This window comes from Triturus cristatus, chromosome 3_2, assembly GCF_964204655.1.
Source record: "Triturus cristatus chromosome 3_2, aTriCri1.1, whole genome shotgun sequence".
In the NCBI taxonomy this organism is placed as follows: Eukaryota; Metazoa; Chordata; class Amphibia; order Caudata; family Salamandridae; genus Triturus; species Triturus cristatus.
The window spans coordinates 272,883,139-272,898,447 of record NC_140584.1 but is presented as its reverse complement, the minus strand read 5'-3'; positions in this window follow the sequence as shown (position 1 = coordinate 272,898,447).

Below are 15,309 nucleotides of genomic sequence, written 5' to 3'. Positions count from 1 at the left end.
CCTCAGAAGCTGGGAGAAATATGGCAGAAGAAAGATGAAACAAACAGCAGTACAATAGGAGATAGTTAGTGCAATGTTGGTTGGTTATGTGCAGGATCTGCCACCATTTTTTCCCAAGACCTCTGTTTTGATGGGTAAAATTGAAAGTAAACTTTGTGCTTCCATGATGGAAGATATGTGGGCAGCATCTTAGGCAGTGCATTGCAGTGACCCCCAAAAGCTACATGTTGAGAGACCTTTTGGATGTAAAAGGTGAGCCAGTGGTTTGCGAGATAAAATTCATGCAGTACACGTAAGCTTATTACATCAGGGATCACTGGATCCAAGGCCATGTTTACGTTTTTTTGGGGCCCAAGGCAAGACAGAATTTGATGCACCCTATTTGGAACAACTTTTACTTGTTTACGTATACTCAGCTAATTTACACCCTCTTACTTCAAACATTATTGAATTATACTTTCAGAAAAGCAGTCTGCAAAAAAGCCAAAAGAGCATGATGCCCAAAATCTTTCAGCCAAATAGCTCCAAAAGAAAGTCTCAATAAATATTGATTATGTCATTTTTATTGTTTTGGGTCTGGGTTATAAGCACTTTAGATGATTTGCCAGCTTCATGTAATAGAAAAACATAAATAAAATATACATACATTAAGGAATTTTGTGTCAGCCTTATTCATTCATTGGTCTGTTCAGCTGTCATTACATCCACTCACCACAGCACACACATTGGGGCAATATTCACCATTTGCTCTCTTGCACTGTGAGTAAAGGCATATGTCCAGTCATACGTGAACTTGGTTTGATTTCAAGTGCACATCCACCTAAAAAGAAGTGCATGCCAGTGCCTGCACTGGTGTAGCAGTACGTCTTCTGGCAATGCTTTTTTTATTTCCATTCTATATCCTTTTTAGCCATTCTGCTGTGCTTAAACTATGACGTCACGTTACAGTAATTCAAAGTCATTTTACCTTTTGCTTACACTTATAAGATTCATATTTCCCTGTGAATCAGAAATCACTTTATTCGATCCGTTTTCATACAGACCATAAAAGTTCAGATATAAATAATTCATTAATTTTCCGCAATAGAATGTAAAATATTCAATTAAAACAATCATTTAAACAGTTATACATGCTTATAATTTGTTTCAAACAATCCTGCAATTTCCTGGTCTTTAAAGAAAGGCATAAAAAGGATGCAACACAGTAACTGGCGAGGTGATCAGAAAACATATGCAAGAAAAACATTGCTGGACGACATTGTCTGAACTTATGTTTACGCATAATTGGAAATATAAACCTTTTGCGATGTTCTGAATAAAACTTACAGAATAAAAGATATGTCAATCAGATTGAGGGGATACCCCATCACTTCAACGAAATGGTAGAGCTTGTATAGAAAAAGTACCTGATGGTTAACCCAACATACAGGGTATAAGGTTTAGATGGAGCCTAGTTAAAATGAATCTATGGCATAAACTTGTCACCATCGATGTTCTTTAAAAGGTGGTCATTAAATCGACAATATTTGCTAGAAGAAAACTGAGTGTCTTCTAGTAAAACACAAATTTCAGAGTTTTTTTAGCGAAACCTTTTCTCCGCTCCATCCCACGTGGTATGGGATTCGTTCAAAGCCTTTTTATCGAGGCCTAGTCATAGGTAAAGATGCAGAGAACTCAAAGAAAACTAAGGGAGAAAAACAGTTATTAGAGCAAAAAGTGCAAGAATCCTTTGCTAGATTTCTCTCTAATCCCTCTGCCTTAAATAAATGTCAGTGGACTCAGGCTAAGCGGAATCTGACTGAAGTACACATTGCTAAGAGTGATACCCTTTTCCAACAGGATAGGCAAAAGATCAATGAAGAAAGCAATTACACCGGGAGATTTTTGGCTTGGCAGGCTAGGGAACGGGCAGCAAGAAATCAAATATTGGCTCCGGTTCTTTTACCGAGGATTCAGGAGAAATAGGTGAGATAATGGTCCAACATTACAGGAATATCTATGGCCAGCAATTACCAATTGATATGTCGTCTTTGGAAGATTTTTTGCAGGAATATGAATTACTTGGACTATCTTAGGAGGATAAAGGGCACATGATGAGCCCTTTTACAAAAAAGGAGTTAGGGGAGGTCATTAAAAATCTTCCAAATGGTAAAGCCTGCGGCCCGGATGGCCTGCCAGCTGAATTTTTTAAAACATTTTTAGGTGTAATTGGGGACCATCTATTATCAATTATAAATTCAGTTTTTGAGGGTGGGCCTATCCCTCTATCATTTAGAGAAGGAAGTTTATTCAGCTTTTTTAAAAAAAGGTACAAATAGTGAAGATCCCAACTCATACCGCCCCATTACACTTCTAAACTGACTACAAAATAATAACTAAACTTTTAGCTAATCGTTTTAATGGAATTGCTTCATATTTAATACATCACGATCAAAATGGTTTTATTGCTGGAAGGCAACTTGGCACGATCACACACTTTTTAGTGGAGGCACTTGACTATTTTGATACCCAGAAGATACCAGCATTAGTGCTTTTTTTAGCTGCCAAAAAGGCATTTGATCTGGTGATATGGGAATCTTTATTTTGTATCTTGAGTAAATTCGGCATTTCCTCTAAAATCACGGGGTTGGTTGAAAAGTTCTATTCGAATGCGGAGGCCAATATTATAATCAATGCAGCTAAAGCCGGCCAAGTAAAAGTCAAAAGAGGAACTAGACAAGGATGTCCGTTGTCCCCGGTGCTATTCGCCTTTTTCATTGAACCTCTCGTGATAGCCATTAGGAAGAATATGGATATCTGCCCCCCGCTTCCAAATCTGGATAAAATAAAATTAAATGCTGATGATATTATGCTCATTATAAAACCAGAGAAGGAAGTGCAGGTAAAGGCCTTCCAGATTTTTGAACAGTATGAGGCATTCGGAGGGTATAAAACCAATTTAAAAAAAACAAAAATATTGCTTTGCGGCGGTGGGGCATCTAGGGATTTGCACCCCGATATTATCTCATGTTTAAACACAAATCCGAAGAGATATTTAGGGGTTTATTTCTCACCATCGATTTAGGAATTATATGACTTAAATTTCGTCCCGTTGATACGCAAAGTTCAAGATCTGCTCACCCGATGGCATTATCTCCCATTATCTATTTTAGGCAGGGTGGCTCTGATTAAAATGTCAGTGCTTCCTCTTTTTAACTTTCTTTTTTCAGCAATTCCATGTGTGTTAGTCAATTCCTTTTTTATGAAACTAGAGTCTATGTTTACATCTTTCCTCTGGGGCAAAAAGGGCCCCGAATAGCATTGAATACTTTATATGCGGAGCAGGCAGAGGGGTGGCTTGCTTCCCCAATTTGAAGGAATATTATTACGCATACTTTGTACAATATATGTCTAGATTTAAGCAGGATTTACATTCGGGTTTTTTTGTTAATTTTTTTATAAATTTAATTTATAAGTAAAACCAGACCCATTGCCCACTATCAATTTTTAGATCTCCTAAATTAGTGCGTTATAAGTGTCTACATTGGTTTTATCATAAACGTCAGGCTTTCTATAGAAGATACTCTATCTTAGCAATTAATAGCTCACCTCCTATAGCGGGCCTTATTTCCTCTGTAGGAATTAAAGATTCATCTACAATCATTCAAAATTGGACTAAGGCCGGGTTCCGGAAACGTTCGGATTTCGTGCGGAACAATAGATGGTTGAACATAGATGAAATTCCCCGTAATTTTCTTCTCCTGGGGTATTATAAGGTTTTTAGGAAGTTTTTTAGTAATCTGGACTTGGTCAAGATTATCAATCAGAAGAGTCTAGTTCATGACTTAGTAGAAGATACGGTTTTAAAAAAAACGGGGGAATGGAAAAAACGTCTAGCCTCAATCAAGGGTATAGATTTAGAGGCTAAGGCTATAACTAAATGGGAAAAATATGAGGAGTTGGAAATCACTACAAATATTTGGTCTACAATTAATAAAGTCAATTTTAGCACGGTCAGAGGGGCGAATTGGTGAAGGATGTTATTTTTTAGTAAGTGGCTTCTGTATAGCACCCCGAGCTTTACAGCAAAAGCCTACCCAAATCAATCGGGGCAGTGTTTTTGGTGCCATAATCACCCTTCTGCCAATTGGACGCATATAATATTACAACGCCCCCTGATTCAGAAATTTTGAATCAACATTTTTGATTATTTAACATCAGTAGGTATATTAACGAGTGGGGCCAATGCTCTGTTGATAGTGATTGGTTATGATCCTGTCCTCAGCTTACCTGACAAAATGATTAAACTCCTTCATATCGGAATGGCTGTTGCCAGATCACTTCTACTTCAAAGATGGTGATCGGATTTAATACCATCAAAATATGAATGGGTCTGGAAAATGGCACAGGTTAAAAGAAGTGAACGTGTGCATGCCTTCCGAACGGGTGGGTCGAAAACGTTTGATAAAATCTGGGTTGAGTTTTTTAATGGTGATGCTTAATTTGGCAGAATTGGTATAGGAATCTAGTATTGGTGGTACCTTGTCGTTTGTGATTTTTAGGAAAAAGGTTGTAGTACTATGTTTCGCTAAGACTGTTTTTTGGGATCTAAGTAGACTATACAGGATCAAGACACACTGTGTGTTTATGAGGTTCATATTTTAGGAGTGTAAGATCTGTGAATATGTTTAAAGTTGATGGGAAAATGGGGCAATGGACGATGTTTTAAGACAATAGGTGTTTTATCTCGTTGGTCTTAAAATTAAGTTTTTGACTGGTCAGCTTGTTGAACTTTTGATTAAGTATTTGTATGTTAAATTATAATTCCTGCTAATCTGATGATATTGGTGAATTTTTTGATGTCTGAATATTAAGATGCTAATTAATGTAATATATGGATTTCAATAAAAAATAAACCAATTAAAAAAAATAAAAAGTATGTGCCTTGTCACTCACTAGGGACCGGGCCCTCAAGATGAGCTTGCACCATATACTTGGTGCTATTAGTTTTAAATCGTTTTCCAGCCATAAAATTTAAAAAGCAAGTTTTAATTGCTTTTTCTGAGATGCTCGAGCAGTTACTTGGCATTTTGAAGATAGTTTCTAAACCCAAAGCAATTAGGGTATTTTTAACGTGCATGATCCAAGGAATCATGTTCCAGAGCGAGGCAATCTAGAATGGTCTGTTGGGTAAGATTAACGTATTCCCATCTCCAAATAGAGTGCCATAGGAAAATTGTTGCCAAACATATCTGGTCTGATATATAGGGGACTTTTAACTCAAGATGCCAATTAAACTTTGAGCAGCTTTAAGGGAGACCCACCAGTTTTTTCCAAAAAGTATCTTCTATTGATTAAATAGCTGCAAGATTAGTATGTCCCTATAGGTGGCTACTAAGGAAGACTTGGCCATGTATAATTATTTTACAATGTCTAGCTTTTTTGACTCTAACTTTTTAATGAAAGAGTGTATGGCATTAATACTTTTTTCCAACATTAAGTCACCATATGGGACCATGTTGTCATTTAATCAAATGTCACTCCTAAATAAGAGAACGTATCTGTCTGTTCCACTTTCCCCAGTGCTATCTAAAAATATGGTATTTTCTTCACCTTGTGACCAGTTACTAATATAAAATATTTTGCCTCGTTAGTTTATAAATCAAATTTTTGCAGAAAAGTCACATACGTCTCTAAAAGCTTCTGAAGTGCCAGGCCAGTACATACAATTAGGACCGCATTGTCAGCATAAAGGAGTATGGTTATGCAGATCTTATTCATCGATGGGACGTCCTTTGTTGATTCTAATAGGGGGGCCTCCACTCCGTTAGTATAAACTGAGAGGAGAAAAGGGGTGAGAACGCACCCCAGGCGAACCCCCCTATTGATAGGGAACCATCTAGTGCACTCTCCCTGCTTCCCATAGCGGACACCAGCCTAATGAAAGAGGTGTTTTGATTCATCAATACACATCTCCTTCATAATCCCCCACAAATGATGATGGACAACACAGTCAAAAGCTGCTGATAAGTCCATAAAAGCCAGGTAGAGCTTGCCTTGTTTTGCTTGTTTGTCTTTAGAAATAAGCAAGCTCAAATTGAGGCACCGGTCATGTGTACCTTTTCCCTTCCTTAAACCATTTTGAGTCGTTACAATGACATTATTAGTAGCGGCCCATTCCTCTAGTCTGTTCAATAGAACTCTACCCATAAGTTTGGCCGTGCTGTCCAAGAGTGAGATGGGCCTGTAATTGTTTGGCTACAATTTATCGCCCTTTTTAAAAATTGGTATGAAAATAGATTTTGACCTTGACTCCTGGGGGCCCAAACTGGCTACCACATAAAAAACATTAGTCAAAACTGGACCCCAAGATCCGGAAGCTCAGTAAAAAAATCTATTGAGGTTCAGTTCGGACCGGGGGCCTTATTACTAGAACAGTGGTAAAGTACTTCTCTGATCTCTTGGAGATTGAAAATGAGAACAAGGTTAGTAATTAATATGTTATCTTTCGTGGATGGATACCTTACCTCACCGTTATCGCCAAATATTTTAGTAAAGTTGGCCACCCAAGATTCTTCACCCACGTGTCTAAAATAGGATCACAGGATGCCTTCAGGAAAGGGGCATTGATTACCATCCAGAAGCCCTAGAATTATTTGTAGTGGAAGCCTGATAGAGTTATTCTCAGGCTTCCTCCTTCAGTATTTTTAGTCTGGCCTTCCTTGCTTCTTTATACCGCTGAGAGGAGAGCTTAAGCTGTACCACGTCTCTTGGATGACTCCTAAGGGCATTATGTAGATTTGATAGTGATCTTTTGGGTTGAACCATTTTTTATTAATTTATACTTTACTTCAAGCAGAATTGACTGAAAGGCTGTCATAACTCTAGTTGGACTGTTATGTTTTTTCGAGACAGGTCATAAGTTCGTTATATCTATTTGCTACAACTCGCGGGACAATTTCCTCTTTATTAATTTTACCCCACTTTAATGCAATCCCATTTTTCCTTGCTATGAGGGTTTTTATGTGCTTAGTCTGCTGAGCATGAATCCCTTCCCAGAACAATTTGCACAATATGATTACTAAATCAAGAGAAATTAACTTTTTTTTTTAATTTCTTTTTATTTAACATTCATCGACAATAGATTTGTGTAATACAGAGGATGCACAATAAAAAAAAAGGAAAACTGCAGTATTGGAAAATACAGCGTGCGACAGTTCAGTACAATGGTGCAAACTGAAGTCAGTTATGGTGTGGGGGGGTCCTTGTGATCAATGCTACACGGAGGGTTACAAATTTCACCTCTGTATGTATTCCATGGGCTCCAAATTCGGAACCAATCTCGGGGACATCCCCGGGCAAAGTAAACAGTCTTTTCCCTAAACATGCACCAGTCAAGGTCCCTCTCCCAAGCCTCTAGAGAGGGTGGATGTGCAGCTCCCCATAAATGTGCAATATTCCTGTTTGCCGCCATTAATCCTAATGTGACCCATTGTGTGTGACAGCTATTTAGATCAGTGGGCTTCCAAATATTTAGGAGGCATCGACGTGCTTCTGGGCGGAGAGTTGTTGTGAGCACTTTGCTCTGTACCTCATGTATTAGTCGCCAATAGTGTTGAATGTGCTCGCATTCCCATAATATGTGTGTTAGACCTGGCACCTTGGCGTGAGTCTCCCTCCCTCTTTTTATCGCTGTGCCTCATGTGTTTTTATGGTGTTGGCCGCTCAGCGCGCTGTGCCACTGCCAACCAGTGTCGCGGTGCGAGTGCTCCCTATGTAAATTGTATATGTTGGTTGGATTCCATAATTGAATTGTTTGGTTTACTGTCAGACCCCAGTAAGATGCGCCAGGAGCGCCAGGGCATGTAAATGCAATCACCGCTGGTGGGCTTGCAGCACTGGTTGTGCCACCCACAGAAGCGGCCGGTAAAATATGTCTAAGGTCTGCCATCGCAAAACCTGCGTGCAGTCTGGTACTGACATGCTGACTGACAAGTGCCCACACTTGCCGGTCCTTAAACCTTCCCTTAACGTCATGTTAGTCACCCCTCTGGTAGGCCCACGGGCAGGGTGCGTTGCAAGCACAAGGTAGGACAAGCCTGGATGTGTGGCATGTCCTAGTAGTGAATGACCGCTATCTTGTTGATCACTACTGTAAGGCTACCCTGTTCTCATAGGCCAGTATGGGCGGCTGGGATTGTTACATCCTACGATCCTAGCCGACCCAGGGAACATGGTAGAAGATCGAGTTTAGTATGCCTGAACTCGGAATAATAAGGTACATCTTTTCCCAAGGTTTATTTTAATATTCCGCGTTTGCAAATGCCGCTTTTAGAAAGCTGGCCTTTGCTTGCCTAAACATTTCAGCCCGCCTCTGCGTGATGTGTATCTGATGTCTGGCTGGTGTGAGTGACAGGGCTGGGGGAACCCAGATGGGCAGGGCTAGGTAGCCTGTTGGTGAATAGGACGATCAACAGGTAGATGGGTGGGAGGAGTACTCCTAGGCTCTGAATAGGACAGTGCTCTGCCACCTCAATGCCGGCTCCGCCCCCTGTGGAGCGTCTGATGACTCTGCCCTGCACTCTGAAAGAAGAAGCCTGCATCGCGTAAACAAAGTGCTCAGAAACCGGACTGGACTAGGCAAGGGCCCCCCTGGCCTGGAAGAACAAAAGATTTGCTATATAAATGTAGGAGCCCTGCTCCTAAGAAACTAGAACCGCTTTTGACCAAGAAGAATCTCTGCCTGAGGAGGAGGCACCGGGAAAGCTGTAGGAGGAAGACTCTCCCTGTCCTGGGGGATTGGCCTGCAGTGGTGACCTTGCTGCCAAAGGGGAGAAGAGAAACTGTTGCTGAAAACTTTGCTTTATTTTTACTTTCAAGACTTGTGCTTTTCCAAAACGATCTCCAAGGGCTTGGAACTGAGCTTGCCCCCTGAACGGCGCCCCAGGACCAATGGGCTCTACCTGATCTTCACTCGCCTGCCGCTGGACTGTGGTGTCCTTTCCCTCGCCGGAGCTGTGACCCTCGTGCCCCAGTCCCTCCCTGAGCCGTGACCAGGACTGCTTAGCCGCCCCCGCCTTGGGAAGAGCCTCGCTCGATCGGAGCCGCTCCCCCCTACGCTGTGCTGGGCTGCCCCTGTCACCTCGCTCGCTGGAGGCTCGCTGTGCACCTTCACCCTCCCGCCGGAATCGGCGTTGTGAGCATCTCCAAGCCTCGGACGGTGTTCTGCTTGGGTATTCGGATCAGATAGAACCCGCTCATCAGAGCCTCACTAACCCAGCCAGAACGTTACCCCCTCCCTAGGGCCTATTTACACTAGTGCAACCACATATATCTACCACCTAAGGACAGGGAATTCCTACTATACATACCAAGACCTCTTATAATCGGCGGCCTCGCGATTCCATACGGATCCAGACCTCTCTGCCCATACGACAGTATCACAAGTGGCGGCCTCGCGATCCCATACGAATCCAGACCTCTCTGCCCATACGACAGTATCACAAGTGGCGGCCTCGCGATCCCATACGAATCCAGACCTCTCTACCCAGACGGCAGTCTCAGCAAGTGGCGGCCTCGCGATCCCATACGAATCCAGACCTCTCTGCCCATACGACAGTATCACAAGTGGCGGCCTCGCGATTCCATACGAATCCAGACCTCTCTGCCCATACGACAGTATCACAAGTGGCGGCCTCGCGATCCCATACGAATCCAGACCTCTCTGCCCATACGACAGTATCACAAGTGGCGGCCTCGCGATCCCATACGAATCCAGACCTCTCTACCCAGACGGCAGTCTCAGCACAAGTGGCGGCCTCGCGATCCCATACGAATCCAGACCTCTCTACCCAGACGGCAGTCTCAGCACAATCGGCGGCCTCGCGATCCCATACGAATCCAGACCTCTCTGCCCATACGACAGTATCACAAGTGGCGGCCTCGCGATCCCATACGAATCCAGACCTCTCTACCCAGACGGCAGTCTCAGCACAAGTGGCGGCCTCGCGATCCCATACGAATCCAGACCTCTCTGCCCATCACAAGTGGCGGCCTCGCGATTCCATACGAATCCAGACCTCTCTGCCCATACGACAGTATCACAAGTGGCGGCCTCGCGATTCCATACGAATCCAGACCTCTCTACCCAGACGGCAGTCTCACAAGTGGCGGCCTCGCGATCCTATACGAATCCAGACCTCTGTACCTAGACGGCAGTCTCATACGACAGTTCATCCTATGATCACCATAACATACAAAAAGGGAATCAGTCTCACTATTCATCAGATCACACAAGGATTGCCAGTTCGAGCATAGCCTGTTCTCAGGTTCGAGGGGCTCCTCTTTCCCTTATTCAGTTACCACTTACCTGATCAGGGTTAACATCTGTTCATGTAGCCGCAGCTGACTAGAAGAATAGGCTACCCTCTCATACAAGAACACGCAGCACATGTTGGTTCACTATAAACTGGGTACTTTATTACTCATTACATACGCAACCACATAACATTACAATATAACACATAACCTGCAAAGAAAAGTGAAAGATTAAGTTGTACACTCTAATAAGAAAGGGTCGACATCACCTTAGTAGTGTGTAGCCTGCACTCAGTGGTCATCTAGGTTCCCTTCTCGTCTGTGCCTCGGCTCGCCTGGAAGTCACACCTCCGCAGTCACGGATACATATCTGCACCACTATGCGCTGTTCTCTTCACCCTTCTCCGAGTCACTGGGACCTCTTCCTTATCGGCTACTCTCTCCTCTCTGGCTATTCTGCTTAGGAGAGTATCTGTCTCTCGGTTCTTCTCCGCCTTCAAGATGGCGTCTGTCTTCCCTGGAATAAGTAATAGCTTTACTGCTAACAGCTAGATGCCGCCTACGGACTGAACATGTAACTGCCTCAGACTTTCACTAATATAGAGGTGCGTTTCCTCATGGAAAATTCCGGCCTGTAACCTGCCGCCCACCAAATTCTTGTACCTCCCCGTACCAAGGACACGTTCCCAGCCGGCCGGCCTGATGTAGTGTCTTCGGCATGAAGAAAAATACAATCCTTCGATAAGGGCCGGCCTGAACCGGTTCTCTCCAAGCGAATAACACCTCATAACTAAAACATTACATTTGACCTAGAAGCATCCCAAGCTGCCGGAGCAGAAAGAAAGATGGAGTCTCTCCCGTTTGAGGCCTACCAGGCCTGAATTCAGCACAGCTGCATGAAATACCCTCACTACAGGACAGGTTATCCCTAATACTAACGAATCTATCCCCTAGGCGATGTGTGCAAGCCCTGATCTATGGGGAAGAGCACAGAATCATGTCGAAGTGCCTGGTAAATAGGCTCCATTCACTACTCTAACCCTTAGACTTGAATGATAAGAGACTGAAGTCACATTCCATCATTAATCCTTACAAGAAGGCCGGGAAAATCGAGCAGAACATTTCACCCTTGACTTCAGTCTATTATACATTCATTAAACAGAACTAATATCTGTGGAAGAATAATATGAAACAAGGCTAACTGATCTATGTCTAGTACCAGGTGTGCAGAATTGAAGTAGTGAAGGAATACACTGAATAAAGCAACAGATAGAAATCAAAATGCCGATAGTAATCAGAATACCTCCTAATATCTGACGTAACATATGCAAATCAGGTAACCAATTAAAGAGCCAGTCAAACCAGCCCTGGTCAATGTGTTTTCTAACTTCTTCTGTCAAGTCATGTAGTTTATCAATGTGAGCTTGAATGGATTTTGTATGATCCGACAGGTTAAAACAACAAAGACCCTCAAAATCAGAACAATCGTGTCCATGTTTAAGCAAAAGATAATCAATGGCCGCTCGATTTTGCAAGATAGCCCTACGTTCACCCTGGGCGTCTAATAGCATGTCAGACAGGACTGTAGAAGTATGATTGATGGATTTTACCATCCAGCAGGCCATTTTCCCAATAGATTTGGCATTATAAACTGCCAAAGCAGGAACACCAACAATTGAAATAGCCAGGCTAAGGTATTCAGACTTGGAATATAAATGCAAAGATGAGTCACAATCCTCCTGTAACCTCACTGTATCTCGAATCACACGAGAGTTGGCATTCGGATGTGATGAAAACATTAATAAGCTCAGTCTAGTAATGGCACAAGGGCCTCCAGAAATATTTGCGGGAATATATGGCCAGGAAGTATTACCACATGAGAAAAGCCATCCGGCAGGTAGTAACATCGTGCGATAATGACTGGGGGTAACTACCAAACTCTTGCAAGTCATGTTATTCTGAACAGAAGTACATGTTTTCGGTGTCCTTTGAAGGCACAAAGTTCGTTCATGAGCGGTGAATGAAGTGGCACCTTTCAATCTTAAACGCATACATTCAGAAATCGCACTAGGATCACAAGTAAGGAAAAAACACAAATCACCCTGTGTGATATTATAGGTAACTATTTGGGACTGGATGGGGGGTATCGGGTCTGACAGTACAGTACACAAGGGGCAATACTCATGGGCAGCAAAATCGCCCAGAAGAACATTGGGGCGAGCAGTCGATATATTAAAAATATGAGTCAAAGTCTCCAATGAAGCAGGGACAGCAACTAAACAAGTCGCTAGAATGTCCGTCACCGATCTCATCGGTGTCAAGCAGAAATGAGGGGCTTTAGTCACTTGTTTGGCTAATGTAATCCAAAAGTTCGACGACGAATCCCACGCAGCGAAGGAACGCGACACTCGGGTTCTCAACTCAGCCCGGGTTGATGGGATCCCTCCTCTCTCGTCGTACCAGCCCAAAAGGAGTCCAACGCCGACACATCCTGCAGCAACAGTCCAAAGAATGATCTGAAAGAGAATTAAATACAGGCATTATTCATTCTCGTAAGTAACATTTGTCAGCCGGGACTGCTTCCCAGCTATCTTTCCCTGGTCTCATAACTAAAATGGTGTTGTCTTGACCGGTTGCAATGACTTCTGCTTGTTCAGGGGGATTCTTAGGCGACTGCACCCAAACTCTGGCCCCAGGATTATCTGTGGAGCCAAAACCTTTCTGGCCTCGTACAGTTAGCAACGTTGGGGCAGTGCCTTTTGTGATCTCACCACTGAAAACAGGCAATATTAGCAATTGAGCCACTCGGTCAGTTTGATGTATCAGTAAGTCAACCTCACTGCTATTCAGCAGGAGCACCTTAATCTCTCCCTGATAATCACTATCAATGATTCCTCCAAGCACCTGAATGCCTTTTACAGCCAGCCCCGATCTAGGGGTGATTAATCCGAAATTTCCAGTTGGTATATGAACACCAACACCAGTTTCAATGATGACTCGATCCTTACTTTTTATAACGGTGTCATCCATGGCATGCAAGTCTAAACCTGCCGACCCTGGGGTCGCTCTACATGGAGCCAAAGCTCCGGGAGTAATCTCCCAGTACATCACAGTCTCTCTGATTTCATTGGGCTTAGCATCAACATTCGGAGGAAACAAACGCATAAGTGGGGATTCAGCATTTAGAAAAGGACGGTTATTCAAAATCAATAACGCTTGAGGCAAAAAGTCTCGCCAATTCTTATACTTGTCATCTGTTAATTTACGTAATTGGTCTTTCAGCAGGCCATTCAACCTCTCCACAAGACCCGAGGCCTGTGGATAATATGGTATATGAAACACCCATTCAATATTGTTTTCCACACAGAATTCCTGTACCAATCTTCCACGAAAATGGGATGCATTATCAGATTGAATTTGGAATGGCACACCATAATACATCATAATCAATTCCACTGTTTTAATAGTATTCAATTGGGTAGCTTGCTTACAGGGAAGGGCCACCAACAGGCCACTGTATGTATCAACAATAGTGCAAACATATTGACAATTCCTACTCATAGGAAGTGGACCAATGTAATCAATCTGCCAAATTTGAGCGGGTAATTTCCCGCGATGTAAATGACCTTTAACAGTTTGGGGCACTTTGCGCTGCTTGATATGCTGACAAATGGGACAATGTAGAATAACATTTTTGATTAAATCTAGGGGAATATAAATTCCTCGATCAGCAGCCCACCTGCTAGTGGCTTTCTCTCCAAAGTGTCCTGCTTTCTGGTGGGCCCATTTCGCCAATCCCGCAATATCAGAATCTTGCCTGTCCACCACTGCCTCAGCAATTTTAGATTTCTCATCTGCAATATTATGAAAGAATTTGTCAAGAGAGTCTATCGGGGTATGAGCATCCACATGGAAGATTGTAACAGTACTCTGTGGGAGCATTTCCCAAATCTCCTGCCATAATTCTTTTCCCCACAGTTCTTTTGAATGGAGTTTCCAACTATGGGAATGCCAAGTCGGTAACCAAACTGCCAGTCCATTGGCAGTAGACCAAGAATCGGTGAAAATATGACATGTGCCAGGTAACTCTTGTTTCAGAACTTGATAAACAGCATAGAGTTCAGCAAATTGACTGCTCTTACCCTCACCAGTTGTACTCAGCAATTTTTGTGTGATCGGATTATAGGACACTGCCTTCCAATGCCGTTTCGTCCCTATGAACCTTGCTGAACCATCCGTAAACCAGACATGGTTTCTGTCCTCCGCCGACAAATCATCAAAAGTCTACCCCACTTAACAGGAGACTCCTGTACTAAAGGTACGGAACATTCACTCTCAGTCTCAGTCGATGGCGCCCGTGCCACCTGCTCATGCAAAGATGCAACTCCTTTTTGTCCCACACGTGCCCTGTCTTGTATATACCATTTCCATTTAATCACACTCGCCTCTTGAGCGTGTCCAATTCGGTGAGTTTTCGGCGAACTCATAACCCACTGCATGATAGGAATTTCAGGTCGCAAAACTATATCATGTCCCAAAGTCAATTGCTCGGTATCCACCAGAGCCCAATAACATGCAAGTAACTGTTTCTCAAAAGGTGTATAACGCTCACCAGCATCAGGTAACTTTTTGGTCCAGAAACCTAACGGTACTCTACTCTTGCCTTGTTTCTGCCACAAACTCCAATTCGCATAAAGGCCTTGTACAGACACATTCAAATCCACATCACCATCACATACAGGCCATAAATCCAGAGCATGCTGAATTGCTTCTTTTGCCAGACTGAACGCATCTTGCTGTGGTTTATCCCATTCAAATGCATTCTTTTTACGAGTGACACGGTACAAAGGGGCCAATATTTGACTCAAATGAGGAATATGCTGGCGCCAAAAACCAAACAAACCAATGAAGCTTTGGGCTTCTTTCCTGTTCCTCGGAACTGCAAAATCAAGAATTTTCTGTTTAACCTGAGGGATCACTTCTCGGTGCCCCTCATGCCAATTAATACCCAAA